The sequence below is a fragment of the Talpa occidentalis genome, unplaced genomic scaffold (assembly GCF_014898055.3).
Source record: "Talpa occidentalis isolate TD23 unplaced genomic scaffold, MPIMG_talOcc4v2.1 talOcc4.15, whole genome shotgun sequence".
Classification (NCBI taxonomy): Eukaryota; Metazoa; Chordata; class Mammalia; order Eulipotyphla; family Talpidae; genus Talpa; species Talpa occidentalis.
In genome coordinates this window covers 41,710,299-41,729,280 of record NW_023601543.1, presented here as the reverse complement: position 1 = coordinate 41,729,280, position 18,982 = coordinate 41,710,299, and the positions used below count along the sequence as shown (strand labels likewise).

Below are 18,982 nucleotides of genomic sequence, written 5' to 3'. Positions count from 1 at the left end.
TAATTTGCAAATATTTTCTCCATTTTTTTAAAGATTTATTTATACATACAAGAACTAGGGTACAGGCCAGTGGTGTGGGGGTTGAGAGGATTCACCGGGGACAGAGTTGGGAGCAGAACAGGCGGATTGACTGAAATACACTGCTGAAGGGAGCAGCAAGCAAGACAGGAGAGCTCTGCTGCTCCATGTGGACAGCTCCCTAGCAGGCCAGGGATCGAACTTGCTTGGCAGAGGCTGTAGAGGCTGTGGACAGCTTCACAGTGCTGGACTTAACCTCTTGCACCAATGGGGAGGCCCCCATTTTTGTTTTTTTTTTTTCCCATTTCAACTATATACATTTATTTCCTAAGATTTATTTTTTAATTATTTTTTAATTTTATTATATTCTTATTTTTTTAATTTTATATATTTTTACATCATTTTTCGTTTTTGCACAATGTATGCATTTTCATCTTGGTTATAGACTCCATACAATTCCCACTACCCCCTTATTTTGATCCTACAGAAACAACCCAAATGCCTAAAAAATAGATGACTGGATCAAGAAGATGTGGTAGATATAAAAAATGGAATATTGCTCAGCAATCAAAAAAGATAAATTCATGCAATTTGCAGCAACATGGATGGAGCTGGAAGGGATCATGCTCAGTGAAGTAGGACCATTTTTGTTTTCATGATGATTTATTTCACTAAAACTAAGAAAAGGAAGAGGGAAAGGGAAGGCAAGGAAAACGAACTACTGCAATAATCTGGCAGTGGCAATATTGGAAATGCTTTCAGTTTTATGAGATTTGTGACAACAGATGAAGAAACACAAAACACAAAGAAAGACTGACAGGCATCTCTTAGAGAATGCATAAGCACAGATAATATGTCTACCTTCAGGCATGAAAATATTTGACACTATGAAATATGAAGCTGTAGCACAAAATTTATTCATATCAACATGAAAAGGTGCCAATTCTTTATGGTTTTCTGTAAAATAAAATGTACATGTCAATATTTCATGTTACCTTCTTTTTGAAAAACAATTACAAATTGCATATATATTACATGTCCAAACTTGGAGTGAGAAAGGCAAAATAAATGTGCTTATATTTTTAATGAGCTTGAAATCCTGCCCAAAGTCTTTTAGAGCTTTTTAAAATGCATTTTAGTTTAGATTCAGTAGTGATATTTGGGAAAGATTTATTAAAATAAAATGCAATAATTTCAAATTTTATTCTCCTTATAGAAGCTGCCTTTCCTCATCTATCCATCAATATCAAGTTAAATGGAAAACAAAGTGAAACCCAATGTGCCAGACATTATACTGAACAAAATTCCCTTAAAATTTTGAAGTAAGTAGAACTCGTAAAGGGAATTAAAGAGGAGGAAATGACAGAAAAGTAAATATGATTAGGAAACCGTTGCCTGGCCTCAGCAGAGTGGTAACTAATGACAGAAGGGAAGGGAATGAGAAGTAGTCATAGAAATGTAAATAGGTTTAAAGATGACATATAAATGAGTGAATGTGATTTCAGTGAGGAAAAAAATAAAGGAAATTAAAGAGAATAAGGGAGAATGTAGGAAGGAATAAAGGGAGGGAGGGAAACAGAAAGACAGTGATTGAGCGGAAAGAGAGACGCTCTAATCACCAAAATTCAAAGTTACCAGTTTTTGTGCAGCAAAGTGGTCAAATTTTGTGGAATTTGTTCCACTGAAAGTCTGTGCTAGATATAGTAAAATAGTAATTTTTAAGTTGTGAGGTCTTGTATAGATGTGTCTCCTGTATCCTTATATAGCTCATTTTTATATTCCACTGGGCATTGTCTTGTCATGGGTTTATTTGTGCTTTTGGATCTTAGTCCCTTTAATAGACTTTCTAAAATTAGAGTTTTCTTTTTGAGGATCTAGCACAAGAACTTGTAGATGTAACATAGACATTCAGTAAAAGTTATAATCTAGATCCTCTTTCATTCTCTTTGGTCCCGGCCTCAGAAGCACGATGAGGAAAGGAACGTCATCGTTGGGAAAGCATCACAAAAGACGCACACATTGTGCCACCACTGTGGTTCTAAGGCCTACCACCTTCAGAAGTAGACCTGCAGCAAGTGTAGCTATCTTGCCAAGCGGAAGAGAAAGTATAACTGAAGTGCCACGGCTAAAAGACGAAATACCACCGGGACTGGTCGAATGAGGCACCTGAAAATTGTATACCGCAGATTCAGGCATGGATTCCGTGAAGGAACAACACCTAAACCCAAGAGGGCCGCTGTTGAAGCGTCCAGTTCATCTTAAGGATTTCAGCAGTCACGCAATAAATTTCTGGTTTAAAAAAAAAAAGTTATAATATATTTATATATAGGAACTCTGAGATTAAATTCTGAATTTTCTGCAAATACGAAAATATTTTATTAGTTCTTGTACATTTGTAAGGGGTACTTTCCATGCACTTTAGAATTTTCATATTCTTTGTTCAATTGCCAGAGTCATTAAAATAATGCACCTTCAGTACAACATTTGGACTTAAACTTAGGGGGAAAGGATGTCCTGAACAAACTCCAGAAACAGATTTTATGCACCCCACCCCCACTCCAGACCAAAGATATTCAAGATACCAAGAATTACAAATTCCATAATACCATCATCACCAAAGAGAGGATTGCTGGAAACTGAGGGTGGAGTTAAGCAACCAGGTTTGGTATATAACCAGACATGTGGGCCTTGGGACTCTCTTGGTTTTTCCTCATCTCTCAGTGTGCTATTGGGGTTCCAGCTCAGTGGAACTGGTAGGACGCATTCATGAATTTACCTCCCTCTCTTTCTCCCTGAGTTACTCGTTTCTTCATTTCCCCTTCTTTTGTAAATAAACCCTTTGTTAACTTTTTTGTGTGCGCCTGCAGTTGAGAATTATTATGCCTCTTTTAAGCGTGTGGGTGAGGACCCACAGCCAGGCAACCCATTTCATATTGGGGTTGCCCTGTAACATTAAGACCAGGTATCTATCTTAGAATGTCAATAAACTATGAAAACACACCAGCTGTCAAACTGTGTTATGGAATCAATAAATGGAACTTTAAATAAGAATATTAAAAATGAAGTGTCAAGGGCCTCCCTGGTGGCACAAGGGGTTAAGTACAGCACTATGAAGCAATCCGCAGACTCTGCAGCACAAGTTTGATCCCCAGCAGCCAGGGAGCAACCCACATGGTGCAGCAGACCTCTCCTGTCTTGCCCACTGCTCCTATCAGCAGTGTATTTCAGTCAGTCTGCCTGTTCTGCACTCCACTATGTCTCTGGTGAATCCTTTCACCCCCGGCACCTCTGGCCTGTACCCCAGCTCTTGTATGCATAAATAAATAAATCTTTTTAAAAAATGAAGTTTCGGGCCTCCCCTGGTGGCACAGCACTTGAGTGCTGGGCTGCTAGGCTGCCCACAGCCTCTGTATCACCGGTTTGGTTTGTTCCCCAGCCACCGGTGAGGGTCCCACAAAAAAAAAAAAAAAAAAAAAAAAAAGAAGTTTCAATAGCTGAGTTGAGAACGTGGAAATTAACTTTAGCATATCTAAGTACCACTTGTTAAAAATAAAATACACTCTAAATTTCAGACTTTAATATTAATTTATGACTAGTGATTAGATAAATTTTATTTCTTTCCAAAGAAAGTAAAATGCTTTCCTCCTCCAAAGTTCTTACTTGTGATGTTTTTCTACCCTAGAAAATCTCCCTCTCCCACTACATAACACTTATCTCTAAAATTTTACATCAAAGGACACCTTTTCCATGAAATTCCTGAATTTCTCTAATCATGGTTAATATTGTTTCTTCCCTATTCTCTGCTCTAGTTCCGTGCTGTCATTCTATTTCGACATTTAGAATCATAAAGCCTGAATTTTAGCGTTATAAAGGACCCTAGATATGATAAAGTCCAATCTAGTTCATTTATTTATAAATGAGCCACATAGTTCATTTTCACTTTCTTTGATCATAAAGTTAATTGTAACCATCATCCATTAAATTTACAGCCCGTGTTTGTAAGAATTGTGTTTTGATTCTTCGCATCTCAAGGCCTTGCGAAAAAGGAGTGATCTAGAAATATTTATTGACCACTCCTTGAACTTAATGTAATATATACATGGTGTTTTTTTTTTTTTTGCTTTTTTTTTTGGTGGGACCCTCGCCAGTGCTGGGGATCGAACTGGCGCTGAAGAGGCTGCGGGCAGCCTCGCAACCCAGTGCTCAACTGCTGCGCCACCAGGGGAGGTCCTACATGGTGATTTTTTTAATATGCATATATTAGTTACATAATGCCATATTTCTATAACTACTTCAACAACGAAAAATTAATAAAAGAGGAACAAGAAAAAATTGAAAAAAGAAATATGAATGTTACATAATGAATGAGCTGAATTGAATTGCCTGGCTAAGTAATGAGTTTAGGGGTTAGATTTTTAAGATTCCCTTAAATGCCACTTCTCTTTTTGTCATTCCTCACTCCCACTCCTTGCCCTGAAGCCCAGTTTTGTTATGCTAATTCCTTGTACTGAGTATCTGATTGGGGGAACTCCATTGTCTCCCAATGGAAGGTATCTACCAGTTATTTTACAGAGAGGTGGCCCAGCTGAAGCATTTAATATTTTCCCTAGAGCATATGTGATGGTGTCTGATTTTCCCAGTTCCTGCTGCATAGCATGACTATGTTGATGATCCATAGCAAATCAGGCAAGCTGTACATTTCTGTCACATCTGATTTGGCACTACTCAGATAAAGTTTCTTCTTTACCTTCCTCAGACCTTTCCTGTTCTGACATCCTGTCTAACTTAAATGAAGAATTTTCTTTAAAAAAAAAAAAGAGAATTTTCTTCACCTAGAATATTGTTGGTAGTTGATTTAACAGCAAATTCTTGAACACATACTTCTCTTCTCTGTGGTGTTGATTTTACAGGAACTATTCATTGTAGAAGAAAGAAATCTTTTGTCATGGAATAGAGAGATGTTATCATTGACATATCAGAATGGTAGTTTTTAGGGATCATTTGGGATAATCAAACTAAATATAACTAAGGTTTTTAGGATCTACTTAGTGCTTTAATGCCCTACTTGAAAGTAAAAGGATTAGTGAAACCTCAAAAGAATTCAAAGTCATTTTCTTGATGAATGTAATAACGTATAATATATAAGAAATGATATGATAAAGATTCTTTCTTATTGTTATCGCCTATTGATATAATGGCCTCAGACCTTGGAGATTTCAACTGCAAACATGTATGTGTTTATGTTATTGAATCATGGGGCCACTGCTACATAAACACACTTGAAGCAGTGTGAAAATTGCATCCCATTTGAATGCCATCATAAATAAAGTGTATTTCAATTTGAAGGCAATTTCTGCCTGAATCACTTAATCATCCCATGTAATTGAATGAAAAAGTTAGAGAACACAGCCTGACTTCACTTTTAAATATTTCAGGGCCTGAAGATTTAAGTAAAGAACACTCAAAGAATAACAACTTTAGTGTTCATGGTGAAGTGTGAGGTAAGGGGAAATGCAAATGTACAAAGATGCTTAGAGACTGATGTAGTTGTTGGGATTGGTGACATGGTAGAGAGAAAAAGCAGAGAAATCTATTAAGAGATCCAAGTTTTGGCTGTTATGAAATCTCCATAAAATTATTGTTTTGTCCAACCCCTTTTACATTATAAAAGAATTTTTCTCACAGTTCTCCCTGGTGGCACAGTGGTTTAAGTCTCAGCACTATCAAGCTATTGGCAGCCACTGCAGCATGAGTTCGATCCCCAGCCAGGGCGCTAACCCACATAGTGCAGCAGACCTCTCCTTTCTCCCTGCTGCTTCCCTCAGCAGTGTATTTCAGTAGATGTACCTGTTCTGCTCCCCACTCTCTCTCTGGTGAATCTTCTCATCACCATCCCCTCCCACTTCTGGCCTAGACCCAAGTTCTCATATGTATAAATAAATAAAATGAATCTTAAAAAAATTACCATCTATTTTATCAATCATTATTAAATGATTGAAAATGGTGGTTTTCAATCATTTAAATTGAAAAAAATTACAGGACATTATGAAGAAAATCAAAAAACAATTTAAAGAATGGGAGAAAATATTTGCAAAACAGTATGGCTGGTATGGAACTCGTACCCAGAATATATAAAGAACTTATACAACTCAACACTAAAAATACTATCCTTATAAACATGGAAAGAGCATTTGGATAGGATTTCACTAAGTATGATATACTAATGAACAATAAATACATGAAAATAAACTATGATTATTTATAATGGAAGTGCAAATCAAAACCATATTGAAATACTACTTCACACTCACTAAGTTGTCTCTAATAAAAAGACAGTCACAAATGTTGATGTGGATGGATAGACATAAGACTTTCATTATGTAACTGGTGGCTGAAGCCAGACTATTACAGGTAGTGCCTCCTGGAGGGGGTTCTGGTGAGGATAGATAGCCCCAGGGAAAACGCAAACAATGTATCATATTTTGGAGTAAGACTGATAAGAAATATAAGGGACTGCGGAAGCAGCCCCCAAGATTCAGTGCTCGGGATTCAGCGTTTGAGCATTGAGCTTTTGGGATTCAGTTTTTTTGGATCTTCAGCGATCTGGGGTGAGGGATTTCGGCCCTCACCGTGGAGAGGCTTCCAGCAGGCAGCCTCGGAGAAGAGAAGTTTGGAGACTTTGCAAGTAGCCAAGCGACTGAAACTGTTCCTGGTTTTGCTGCTGTTACAGCCTGGCAGGGCAGGCGAAGACCCAGAGCAGGCATCTCACTGAGTTGTGAGTGTGGCCATCTGTCAGGTTGTTCAGCCGCTGCAGCTGCTGTTTTGAGTGTTGCTTCTTTGGCTCTGTGCTTGGACATCTCGGCAGCTCCAGGGAGCATCTCCTGTTCTATCTTCTATTATCTTTGTGAGTTGGAACCAGGTTTATGGTCAGGCTGCCGTGTGCTCCAGGAATGCAGAGGTGGGAAGATGCCATCTTAGATGCTTTTTGTTTAGGACTTGAAAACATTGCACACTGCTTCGGGTGAGATAATCGGCCATTTTTGGCCTCAGTAACTCTTTGTTTTTCCCTCGTTTCTTAAATAAACCCCATTATTGTTGTTCTCTGAACTTGAGTAGTCTTGCAATTGTGTGTGTGGGTGAAAAACTCAGACAGCTACCGATAAACTATTTGGACAGCGTCCTTGGCCAGTTTCAGTGCCCCTTGTTGCCCTGTATCAGTTACACGCTGGTGGGAATGTTAATGGCATAGACACTTTGGAAAAGAGTTTGGCAAGTCCTCAAAAAGTTAAACATAAAGTTACTGTATGACTCAGAAATTTTACATCTAGGTATATAAACAATATAATCGAACATGTATATCCACACAAAAACCATGCAAATGTTCATAGCAGCATTATTCTTATTTGTTTTATTAAATATTTATTTATTTTGGCATAGAAGAGCTGGGGAGCAGGCCAGAGGTGCGGGGGTCATAGACTTCACCAGAGACAGAGTGGGGAGCAGAACAGGCCGATCTACTGAAATACACTGCTGACGGGAGCAGTGGGAGAGACAGGAGAGGTCTGCTGTGCCATGTGGGTTAGCTCCCTGGCCTGGGATTGAACTCCAGCTGTAGCGGTAATATTATTGACTCTTAACCCCTAGGCCACCAGGAGGTACCAACATTATTCTTATTTGTAATCAAAGAGTGAAACCTGCCTAAATGTCCATCAACTGATGGACATTTACACTTTGTTCTTGATAACCAAATGTGGTATAGTCACAAAAAGGAATATTATTCAACTATAGAAAATATTGAAATATTTATATATGTTATAGCATGATTAAAACTTTATTAACATGAAAACAGTCTGTTACAAAACATTGCATATTGTATGGTACCATTTATATGAAATGCCTAGCTAAGCAACTCACCAGAAACAAAGAGATTTGTGATTCCAGGAATAGGTTGATGCCTTAAAGGGGATGCACTGCTAACTGGTGAGGAGTTTCTTTTAGAGATGATGACAACATTCAGGTATTAGTAAAGACACTTGCACAACCCCATATATACACTAAAAATAATGTAGTTGTACTCTTTAAAAGGTGAAGTTTATTGTATATAAATTATAAATGCACTTACAATTTTAAAAATAATGCAAAAGCTTCTGAGCATAACTGAAACAAAGACAAGCTGCCACAGTAGAAGCAAATCAAAGGAACATCCTTTTCTGTGCTGAATGTGGGAGTGATAGTATTTCTGTTTTGTTTTCCTTACACATATTCTTCTAGATAGACACTCATATATGAGTAGATCAGATTTTAGAATTGGGATCAAGAACAAAGTGTAAATGTAATTATTTGCCTTCTGATGTCCCTGCTCCATTCACCTCATCCTTAATTATGAAGTGATGCCACACACTAGTTAACAGCCCAGTCCTGTATATAAACAATCTCAGTTTGCATGCCACACAAGGCAAAACAATAAACCTCATTTAATTGTAGTTTCATTGGGTTTTCATTGAGATCTAAATTAGCAAACTTGTCCATCCATCTTATACACTGGGCATAAGCTTGAATAAATTATATTTCTTTTCAGATATGAAACTTGTAATGAGAATTTACTTCATTGATCATGTGAGAAATGATTTACCTACACATTGAGAACAATGCCAAAGGAATACGAACTCCATAAACATTGCATTATTTCCTAGAGTAGCTACTTAGGAAACATAACATGAATTTGGATATATAAATTGTCTAGACTGCCATATGACTATAGAGACTATGTTCAGGAAAGCCAAACTATCATCCATCTTTTCTTTTTTCCTTTAATATAAAATTCTGATAAGATGTATTTCCCACTTCTTTAAAACTTACTAGGAAAGGAATAAGATCTGTAATACTTTGAAAAATGCAGATTTACAATCCTTTAGCATAGAAATGACTCACTTAAATTATACCAAAAGTGTTCATTATTCATGGCAGCACCTTCTAGACATGTTAAATACTCATCAAGTAAATTATCCACAATTTCAGATTATAAAGGCAAAAAAAAAATTAGTCATTTAGTGAAAAACTTTTGGTGACCATACATACCAAAACTAGTTCCAGTTGTCTAAGGACTCCTTAATTCTCTAATTTCCTTTGGATAAACTTAGGCATATAAGCATTGAGATTAAAATAATGTTGTTCGATTTGTTTCCAAAAGCAACATCTGACCTCACACCATGCACAAAAACCAATTCCAAATGGATAAAAAACTGAACATAAGACCTGAAACCATAAAATATATAAAAGGAAACATAGAAAAATACTCCATGACATACATCTCAGAAACATCTTTAAAGACTCATCCCCCAAAGCAAAGAAAGTGAAGGAAAAGATAAACAGCTGGGATAACATCAAACTAAAAACTTCTGTACAGCAAAGGATACATTAACCAAAACACAGGCAGCCTATTGAATGGGAGAAAATATTTGCACTCCATATAACTGATAAGGACTGATTTCAAAGATCTACAAAGAGCTTATACAACTCAACAAAAACAACAAAAAATAAAGAATTCAATCAAAAAATGTACAGGACAGCTAAAAAGACACTTTTCTTTCTTTTTTTAAAAAATTTAAAAATATTTTATTTTATATAATTCTTACATCTTTTTTCATCTTTGCACAATGTATGCATTTTCATTTTGGTTATATTCCCCATACAATTGCACCCCCCCTTGTTTTGACTCTAGTCCTTCCTTTCCCCACCCCTTCCTCCCCACCTCCCGTAGTGTGTCTCTGGTTTATAGTTGCTTGTTGTTTTTTATTTTTACTTTGCATTGATTAGTCTTTTCCCTGGTCTCTTATTTAGGTTTTCTAAATTCCTGCTATGAGTGAGACCATCTGGTATTTTTCTTTTTCTTTCTGACTTATTTCGCTGAGCATGATCCCTTCTAGCTCCATCCATGTTGCTGCAAACTGCATGCGTTTATCTTTTTCGATTGCCGAGTAATATTCCATTGTGTATATGTACCACATCTTCTTGATCCAGTCATCTATTTGAGGACATTTGGGTTGTTTCCAAAGCTTAGCTATTGTAAACAGTGCTGCTATAAACATAGGGGTGCAGGCGTCCTTTGAAATTACTGTTTCTGTGTCATTTGGGTAAATACCTAGAAGTGGAATTGCTGGAACATATGGAAGCTCTTTGTTTAGTAGGTCAAGAAATCTCCACACAGCTCTCCATAGTGGTTGGACCAGTTTGCACTCCCACCAGCAGTGCAGGAGAGTTCCTTTTTCTCTACAACCTCGCAAACATTTGTTGTTGCTAATTTTTTTTTTTAATATGTGCCATTGTCACTGGTGTAAGATGGTATCTCATTGTAGTTTTGATTTGCATTTCCCTGATTACAAGTGATGTTGAACATTTTTTCATATGCCTGTTGGCCATTTGCATTTCCTCTTCAGAGAAGTTTCTTTTTAGCTTTTCTGCCCATTTTTTGACTGGATTATTTTCTTTGTTTTTGTTGAGTCTCATCAGCTCTTTGTAGATTTTTGTGATCAGTCATTTATCATTAGTGTTGTGTGCAAAAATGTTCTCCCAGTCGGTGGGGTTTCTCTTTGTTTTTGTTATTGTCTCTTTTGCTGTGCAGAAGCTCTTTAATTTGATGTAGTCCCAGCTGTTTATCTTTGCCTTCACTATCACTGCTTTGGGTGATGTGACTGTAAAGATGTCTAAAAAGACACTTTTCCAAAGAGGAAATGCTAATGGCCAACAGGTATATGAAAAAATATTCAATATCACTTATAACCAAGGAAATGCAAATCAAAAGCACAGTGAGATACCACCTCACACCAGTGATAATTGTACATATTAAAAAAAAAAAACTGGCAACAACAAATGCTGGAGAGGATGTGGAGATAAAGGAACTCTCTTATACTGCTAGTGGGAATGCAAATTGGTCCAACCACTATGCGAAGCTGTGTGGAGGACCCTCAAAGTACTGAAAATGGAGCTACTATATGACCTACAATTCCACTTCTAGGAATCTACCCAAAGGTCACAAAAACATTAATTTGAAGGCATCCCTGATGGAGCAGGGATTAATGTCTCAGGGCTATCAGCGCTATCAAGCTATTACCAGACACTGCACTTAGGCATAAGTTCAATCCCGGCCAGGGAGCCAATCCACAAAGTGCAGCAGACTTCTCCTGTCTTGCCCACTGCTCCCCTCAGCAGTGTATTTCAGGAGATCCACCTGTTCTGTTCCCCACTCTATCTCTGGTGAATCCTCTCACCCTCTGCACCTCTGGCCTTCACCTCAGTTCTCGCATGCATACATAAATAAAAATAAATATTTTAAAACAAACATTAAATCAAAAGTAAACATACACTCCTATGTTTATTGCAACACTATTTGAAATAGCTAAGATATGGAAACATCCTAAATGTCCAAAAAAAGATGACTGGATCAAGAAGATGTGGTATATTACACAATGGAATACTATTCAGCAATCAAAAAAGATAAACTCATGCCATTCACAGCAACAAGGATGGATCTGGACGGGATTATGCTCAGTGAAATAAGTCAGAAGGAAAGAGAAAAATATCAGATGGCTTCACTTATAGGATAAACAGGCAAGCCAATCAAGGGATCAGGGAAAATATCCCAATGAAACAAAGTTAGTAGGCAAATTATAAATTGGAGACATTCAGCTGGGAAGTGAGTGGGAGAGGGATCAAACAGGGGAGGGAAGAACCATCACTAAGGTGATGGTTCATGGGTGTCTTCATGGTGATAATTTTATGGGTATTACACCTGAAAGGAAAATAACAATGATGTAAAAAAATGTATAAATTAAAAATAATAATAATTTAAAAATAAAATAATGATAATGAATAAAATGTGTAACCTTAAAAAAATTTAAATAGCATTCTAGGAAGTATCACATGACCTGACTTTAAACTTTATTATAAGGCAACAGTCCTAAAAACAGCATGGTATTGGCAAAAAAATCAATGGAATATAACCAAAAGTCCAGAAATATGTCCACATACTACAGACACCTAATCTATGATAAAGCCACTCTATAAAATGGGGAATCTCACACAATGGAGAAGTTGACTGTACAACAGGAATGGTGTCTTTAATAAGTGGTGCTGGGATAATTGGAAAGCCACCCATAAAGCAATTAAGTTGGGCCACTTAGTAACCTGATACAACAGCAAAAATTCCAACAAGATTAAGGTTTTATATATAAGATCTGCAAAAATAACATACATTGAAGAAAACATTGGCACTCTGTTTCATGATATCATCAATATATATATTTGGTGACTCCAACCCTATGGCAAGGGAAATAAAAACAAAAATAAACAACTGGGATAATCTCAAGTTAAAATAGTAGATGCACCTGGTGGTGCAGCGTTGAGCTTTGGGCTGCAAAGCTGCCCGCAGCCTCTGTAGTGCCGGTTCGATCCCCGGCCACCTGCAAGGGTCCCACATGGCACACAGACCTCTCCTGCCCCTCAGCACTGTACTTCGTCAGTCTGCCTGTTCTGTTACCTGCTCTGTCTCTGGCGGGTCCTCTGACCCTCCTGCACTTCTGACTGTACCCAGTGCTAGTATAAATAAATAAATAAATAAATCTTTTAAAAAAATAGTAGATGATTAATGGAAACTATGAAGTGTAGGAAATCAGTTATACAATATATAATGACAATAGAAGCAATGCCAAAGCAATGCCAATGCTAATAAATGGTCATCAAATATGAACATGCAAGTATCAAAGAGAATAGCTAGAAGATCAATAAACATATGAAAAAAATGTTCATCATCACTTCTAATAAGAGAGATGCAGGTTAAGGGCCTCCCCGGTGGCGCAGCTGTTGAGCGCTGGGTTGCGAAGTTGCCCGCAGCCTCTGCAGCGCTGGTTTGATCCCCAGCTGCTCCCGGCCACCGGAGGAGGGTCCCACATGGCGCGCAGACCCCTCCTGCCACCCGCTGCTCCCCTCGGCAGTGTACTTGGGTCCTTCTGCCTGCTCTGCTCCCTGCTCTGGCTCTGGTGAATTCTCTCACCCTCCCGCGCTTCTGACTGTACCCAGTGCTTGTATAAATAAATAAATACATCTTTATTTAAAAAAATAATAAAGGCATGAGTAAAACACCATGGTTTGATAAACAAGGGAATGTAATATAATTGCAATTAAAAAAAAAAAGAGAGAGAGATGCAGGTTAAAACCACAATGAGATACCATCTCACACCCATGAAAATGGTACATACTAAAAAGACCTTCAGTGCCTCCCTGGTGGCCCAAGGGGTTAAGCACAGCCCTGTGAAGTTATCTGCAGCCTCTGCAGCATCAGTTTGATTCCAGGAGGTCAGAGAGCAACACACATGGCGCAGCAGATCTCTCTGGTCTTTCCTGCTGCTCCCCTCAGCAGTGTATTTCAGTCAATTTGCCTGTTCTGTTTCCCACTGTCTCTGGTGAAGCCTCTCACCCCGCAGACCTCTGGCCTGTACCCCAGTTCTTGTATGTATAAATAAATAAATCTTTAAAAAATAAAAAGACCTTCAACAACAAATGCTGGAGAGGATGTGAAGAAAAAGGAGCCTTGTTATACTGTTGTGTAAATGTAATCTGGTGCAACCATTATGGGAAAACAATCTGGGTTTACCTAAAAAAAAACCTGAAAATGGGGCCTCCCTGGTGGCACAAGGAGTTAAGCACAACACTGTGAAGATATCCGCAGCCTCACAGCATGAGTTCAATCCTCGGCTGGCCAGGGAGCTGCCCACATGGCCCACATGAGTGGTGGGATGATCTATTTCATCTGGTCCACGCGGGTTCCCCTTCTTTTAAGCAAACCCTTTACTTCCATTTCCACCCTGCCACGCAGGAAACCCACGAGTCAGGCCTGGCCAGTGTGGACTCATGCTCCTCACCAGAGTGACCCACCCAGGAAAGGGATCATGAGCCCGCAGGCCAGTTTGCATATGGACGCCTAATACGTGACTGTATCAGGAAGGGCAGCATGGAAAAGCTCCATGTATCTTCACAGTGGGAAAAACAGGTCTAAGAACACAGCCAGAGTGCCCCAAGAGTTTCAACCTCTAGACAGAAGTGAGAGCAAGCCCTGGGGGCAGTCCTGCCTGGACTCCAATACCAGACTGATCCACCATGTGGGACTAACTCAGCTGTGCACATCAGCCGGCCTGAATTGGGTTTCACTGACTTGCAAACACATAAGATCCTAACATGAAGAGGTCACTGAATAAGATTTGATATAGGGACAATTTCCAAAATCAGTGATGGCAAACTGGATGGGGAAGTCAGCAGTTTAAATTATCTCTAAGGGGGGTTACTAAAGGCAACCCTCCTAAGGTGAATCTCTAAAATCCTGGCTTAGCTTGCAGCTAAGACAGGCAGCAAATCTTCACAAGAAAGTCCTATGCTACCCACGCTCACTGGTACAGCTTAAAAAAAAAAAAAAAAAAAAAAAAGCGGAAGGGGAGCCAGACCCAAATGCCGGGAGGCAGCTACCAAGGGTGCAGACGTGATCCCAAGCAGCTGAGTCACAGCAAACAGTTGTCAAAAGAAGCCCATCCCTGTGGACCTCTCCTGTCTCGCCAGCTGCTTCCCTCAGCAGTGAATTTCAGTCAGTCTACCTGTTCTGTTCCCCATTCTGTCTCTGGTGAATCTTTTCAGCCCCTGCACTTCTGGCCTATACCCCTGTTCTTGTATGCATAAATAAATACCTCTTTAAAAAATAAATAAAAATTAAAAAAGCTAAAAATTGAAATACCAAACCACCTAACAATCCCACTCGCGCAACTATATCCAAAGTAAATGAAACCATCGACTCAAAAATCTATATGCTCCTCAACAGTCACAGCAGCACTATTTTCAATATCTAGGACATGGAGGCAGCTTAAATGTCCATTGGCAGATACTTTCAACATGATGTGACATATGAACACTATGGAGTATTATGTAGCCCTAAGAAAGAATGAAATGCAACCATTTTCAACAAATTGTGGGAGTTTTAGAGAATTATATGTGGTAAAGGAAGTCAGAGTGACAAATACAAAATACTGGAAATTTGTACAGTAGACAATTCAATACATAAAACACTTCCAAAAACTAATGGACATCAATAACACCATGAAGATTCTGAGATTAAAAAGAAGTGGGAGGCAAAGGGATAAGGGGATATAAATAATGGTGGTGAGAAAAAGATAACAAAATATTAAGAATAGAATCATATGAATTTAAGAGTGGTATTTTTTATTTTATTTTAAATAATTTATTTTGTAATGAAGTATCTTTTCTTACAACCTTGTTAATTTTTTGACAGTATAGGATTTCTCCCCCAGGTCTAGTCATTGTACGTATCCCATCACCAAAGCACCCATAATCCACAGTAGTCCATTGTGTTCTTCTACTTCCACTGTTTTTAAACCTTACCCCAACCCTACCTCCCTTTCCCTTCCGGATGCCTCAGATCTATGGTCAATTTTCAAAGTTTGTCTTTGACTGTTTAGTTCCTCTATATTCTGCATATAAGTGAAACCATCCAGTATTTATCTTTTTCCTTCTGACTCATTTTACTTACCATAATCCCTTCCAGCTCCATCCATGTTGCTACAAATACCACAAGCTTATCTTTTTTTATCATTGAGTAGTATTCCATTGTGTATATATACAACATCTTGATCCATTCGTGTGTTTTGGGGCATTTAGGTTGTTTCTATAACTTGGCTATTGTAAATTGTACTGCAATAAACACAGGTTCAGGTTTCCTTTCAAACCAGTGCATTTGTGTTCCTCAGGTAGATTCTTAGGAGTGGAATTGTTGGGTCACATAGTAAACCCATTTTCAGTTTTATGAGGAATTGCCACACATCTTTCCATAGGGACTGGACTAGTCTACATTCCTACCAACAGTATAATAAAGTAAATACATCTTACAAAATACCTCTCACCTTTAAGAACAAAATTAATGCTAAGTAGTGAATCAGAGATGTTTTGTATGTATCCAAAGGGCATTTCATCAGTCTTACTTTGTATACCTGTCCCATGAAGGGATACATGTTAAATCTGTGTTTATCTTCCTATGTGCTCACATCAGAAGCTAAGTTAGGAAAGAGATGTGGAGACTTTGGTTTTCTTCATGCAGAATATTGTGGGCGTGTTCAAACAGGTATTCAGGGAATAGTGAATCAATGTAATTGCAATATTTCTATTAAGAAATTATCTATCGCTGGGCCTCCCCGGTGGCGCAGCAGTTGAGCGCTGGATTGCGAAGCTGCCCGCAGCCTCTGGGGCCCCGATTTGATCCCCAGCTGCTCCCCGGACACTAGAGGAGGGTCCCGCTTGGCGCGCAGACCTCTCCAGCCGCCCGCTGCTCGCTGCTCCCCTCAGCAGTGTACTTTGGTCGTTCTGCCTGCTCTGCTCCCCGCTCTGGCTCTGGTGGATTCTCTCACCCTCCCGCGCTTCTGACTGTACCCAGTGCTTTTATAAATAAATAAATAAATCTTAAAAAAATTAATAAAAAAAACTTAGTTTAAAAAAAAAAGGAAAAAGAAATTATCTATTGGGCCCTAGTGGCACGGGGGTTAAAGACAGCATTATCAGGCTATTCCCAGCCACTGCAGCACAAGTTCAATCCCTGGCCAGGGAGGTGACCCACATGGTGCAGCAGACCTCTTCTGCTCACCCACTGCTCCCCTCCGCAGTGTATTTCAGTCAATCTGCCTGTTCTGCTCCCCACTCTGTCTCTGGTGAATCCTCTCACTCCCTGCACCTCTGGCCTGTACCCCAGTTCTCATATGCCTAAATAAATAAATCTTTAAAAAATAAGAAATTATCTATCCAAATAGAAATATTGCATATGTAACATTCTTTGCTTCCATTCACTGAGTGGTATTTATCTTCAAAGTAACAAGAGACAATATGTTTTAGAATCCTTAGTTCTTAACATTTCCAATCTAAGATTAGAAACATCTTAAATGCCCTCAAGTTCACCAACCCCTATGCTCATGGCTTCCTCATCTGCCAATGGCTCATATCTTATCTACTATCTCTGACATATGATTATTCTGGGTGGTAGAGGGTGTAGAATGAGTGATGACTTTGGAATAGATCCACATTGTAAGTTATTCTTTCTCAAGCTTCTTTTATCTCTAAAGCTACTCAAGGTGCCTGAGTACATGAATGTAGACTTCTTAGCAAAGAAAAGGTTGTCTCTTGGTCCTGGACTGGTTGAAACAGATGTGGGTGAGAGACCTGTGGGGAGGTTAACAATGGCAGCTTTTTTTATCTTGATTTTGATTTTGCTCGTTTCCTCCCAGACTTGTCTGGCTGTTTCTGACACTTACTTCAGATTTTTGGCAGGCTTTCGGGCCTTACTCTGGGCCAATTCTGTTTGGGTGGACTTTTACCACAAGGGAATGGGTAACTTTGGGTGCTTGATTTAGAAACTATATTCTTTGTCTTTTCTACATTGTTCACTAATTGTGTTAAAATTCCTTTCCATTAAATAAAAAAAGAACAGGTCCTCCCTGGTGGTGCAAGGTGTGAAGCACAGCACTGTGAAGCTATCCGCAGCCTCTGCAGCACTAGTTCAATTCCCAGCCAGCCAGGGAGCTACCCACATGGCGCAGCAGATCTCTCCTCTCTCTCCCACTGCTCCTCTCAGCAATGTATTTCAGCCAGTCTGCCTGTTCTGCTCCCCACTCTGTCTCTGGTGAATCCTGCACTCTGGCCTGTACCCCGGTTCTTATATGCATATATAAATAAATCTTTAAAAAAAGAACATTCACAAATTTTTCCCACTTTCTCTTTAATTTTTAATTGTATTTTTAATGATTTTTTTTTTTACATCATTGTTCAGTTTTAAACAATATTTGCTTCCCCCCACCCCCTCAGGTGTAGACCCAGGGTGTTTCCTTCAACATCTATATATTTTTTTTAAAGATTTATTTATTTATACTAGAACCGGGGCACAGGCCAGATGCATGGGAGGGTGAGATGATTCACCAGAAACAGAGTAGGGAAAAGAACAGGCAGAGGGGAGCAGTGGGTGAGACAAGAGAGGTCTGCTGCACCATGTGAGATTCTCGCCTGGCGGCCAGGATCGAACCCCCACTGCAGAGGCTGTGGACAGCTTCACAGTGTGGCGCTCAACTGCTTGTGCCACTGGGAGGCCCACCATCTATATTTTTTGAAGAATTTGGTTATTTTTCTTTTGTTAATGTCAAGCCTGTACTTGAATCTATAACCTATTAACCTATGTGAGTCTTAACTGGTGAAAGTGTTCAGGTATTTGTCATCTGGTAGTCACGCAAATTTCCACAGAAGCACATATTTCTATCATACTTTGCATGTAAGTGATACTGGTATCAAGATCAGATAATAATAGTAATAATTCATGGATAATAATCATTTTAGGATGGGCAAATGAGCTTTTGGGAATGATCCAGGGCTAAAGCCTACAAAATTTACTAAAGCAATAAAAAGAAAAAAATTATCTTTTCAATTATTAGAATATTTCAGGATTATCTACTGTTCTTGTATCAAATGGAAATTTGTTCAAATCATAAAAACATGAAGACTGATTTTATTCCATGTAATGGTATAATAAACCCCCAGAAGTGTGAACAAGATTCTTGTTCGGCTTATTGAGATAGCCCTGAAAATGTTCTTTTATTAAAATGAATTTTTAGATTAATAACCAAAACAAAGAGAAACCCCACCTACTGGGAGAAAATTTTTGCACACAACACTAATGATAAAGGACTGATCACAAAAATCTACAAAGAGCTGATGAAACTCAACAAAAACAAAGAGAATAATCCAGTCAAAAAATGGGCAGAAGAGCTAAAAAGAAACTTCTCTGAAGAGGAAATGCAAATGGTGGGGTTTCTTTTTGTTTTTGTTATTGTCTCTTTTGCTGTGCAGAAGCACCATGTGGGATTCTCGCCAGCTGGCG

General features: G+C 38.8%; 1 pseudogene; it reads left to right on the top strand.

Moving 5' to 3' along the window:
• The first annotated feature begins 1,987 nt into the window (after positions 1 to 1,987).
• On the top strand, positions 1,988 to 2,314 carry LOC119246651 (60S ribosomal protein L37-like; annotated as a pseudogene).
• The last annotated feature ends 16,668 nt before the right edge of the window (positions 2,315 to 18,982 follow it).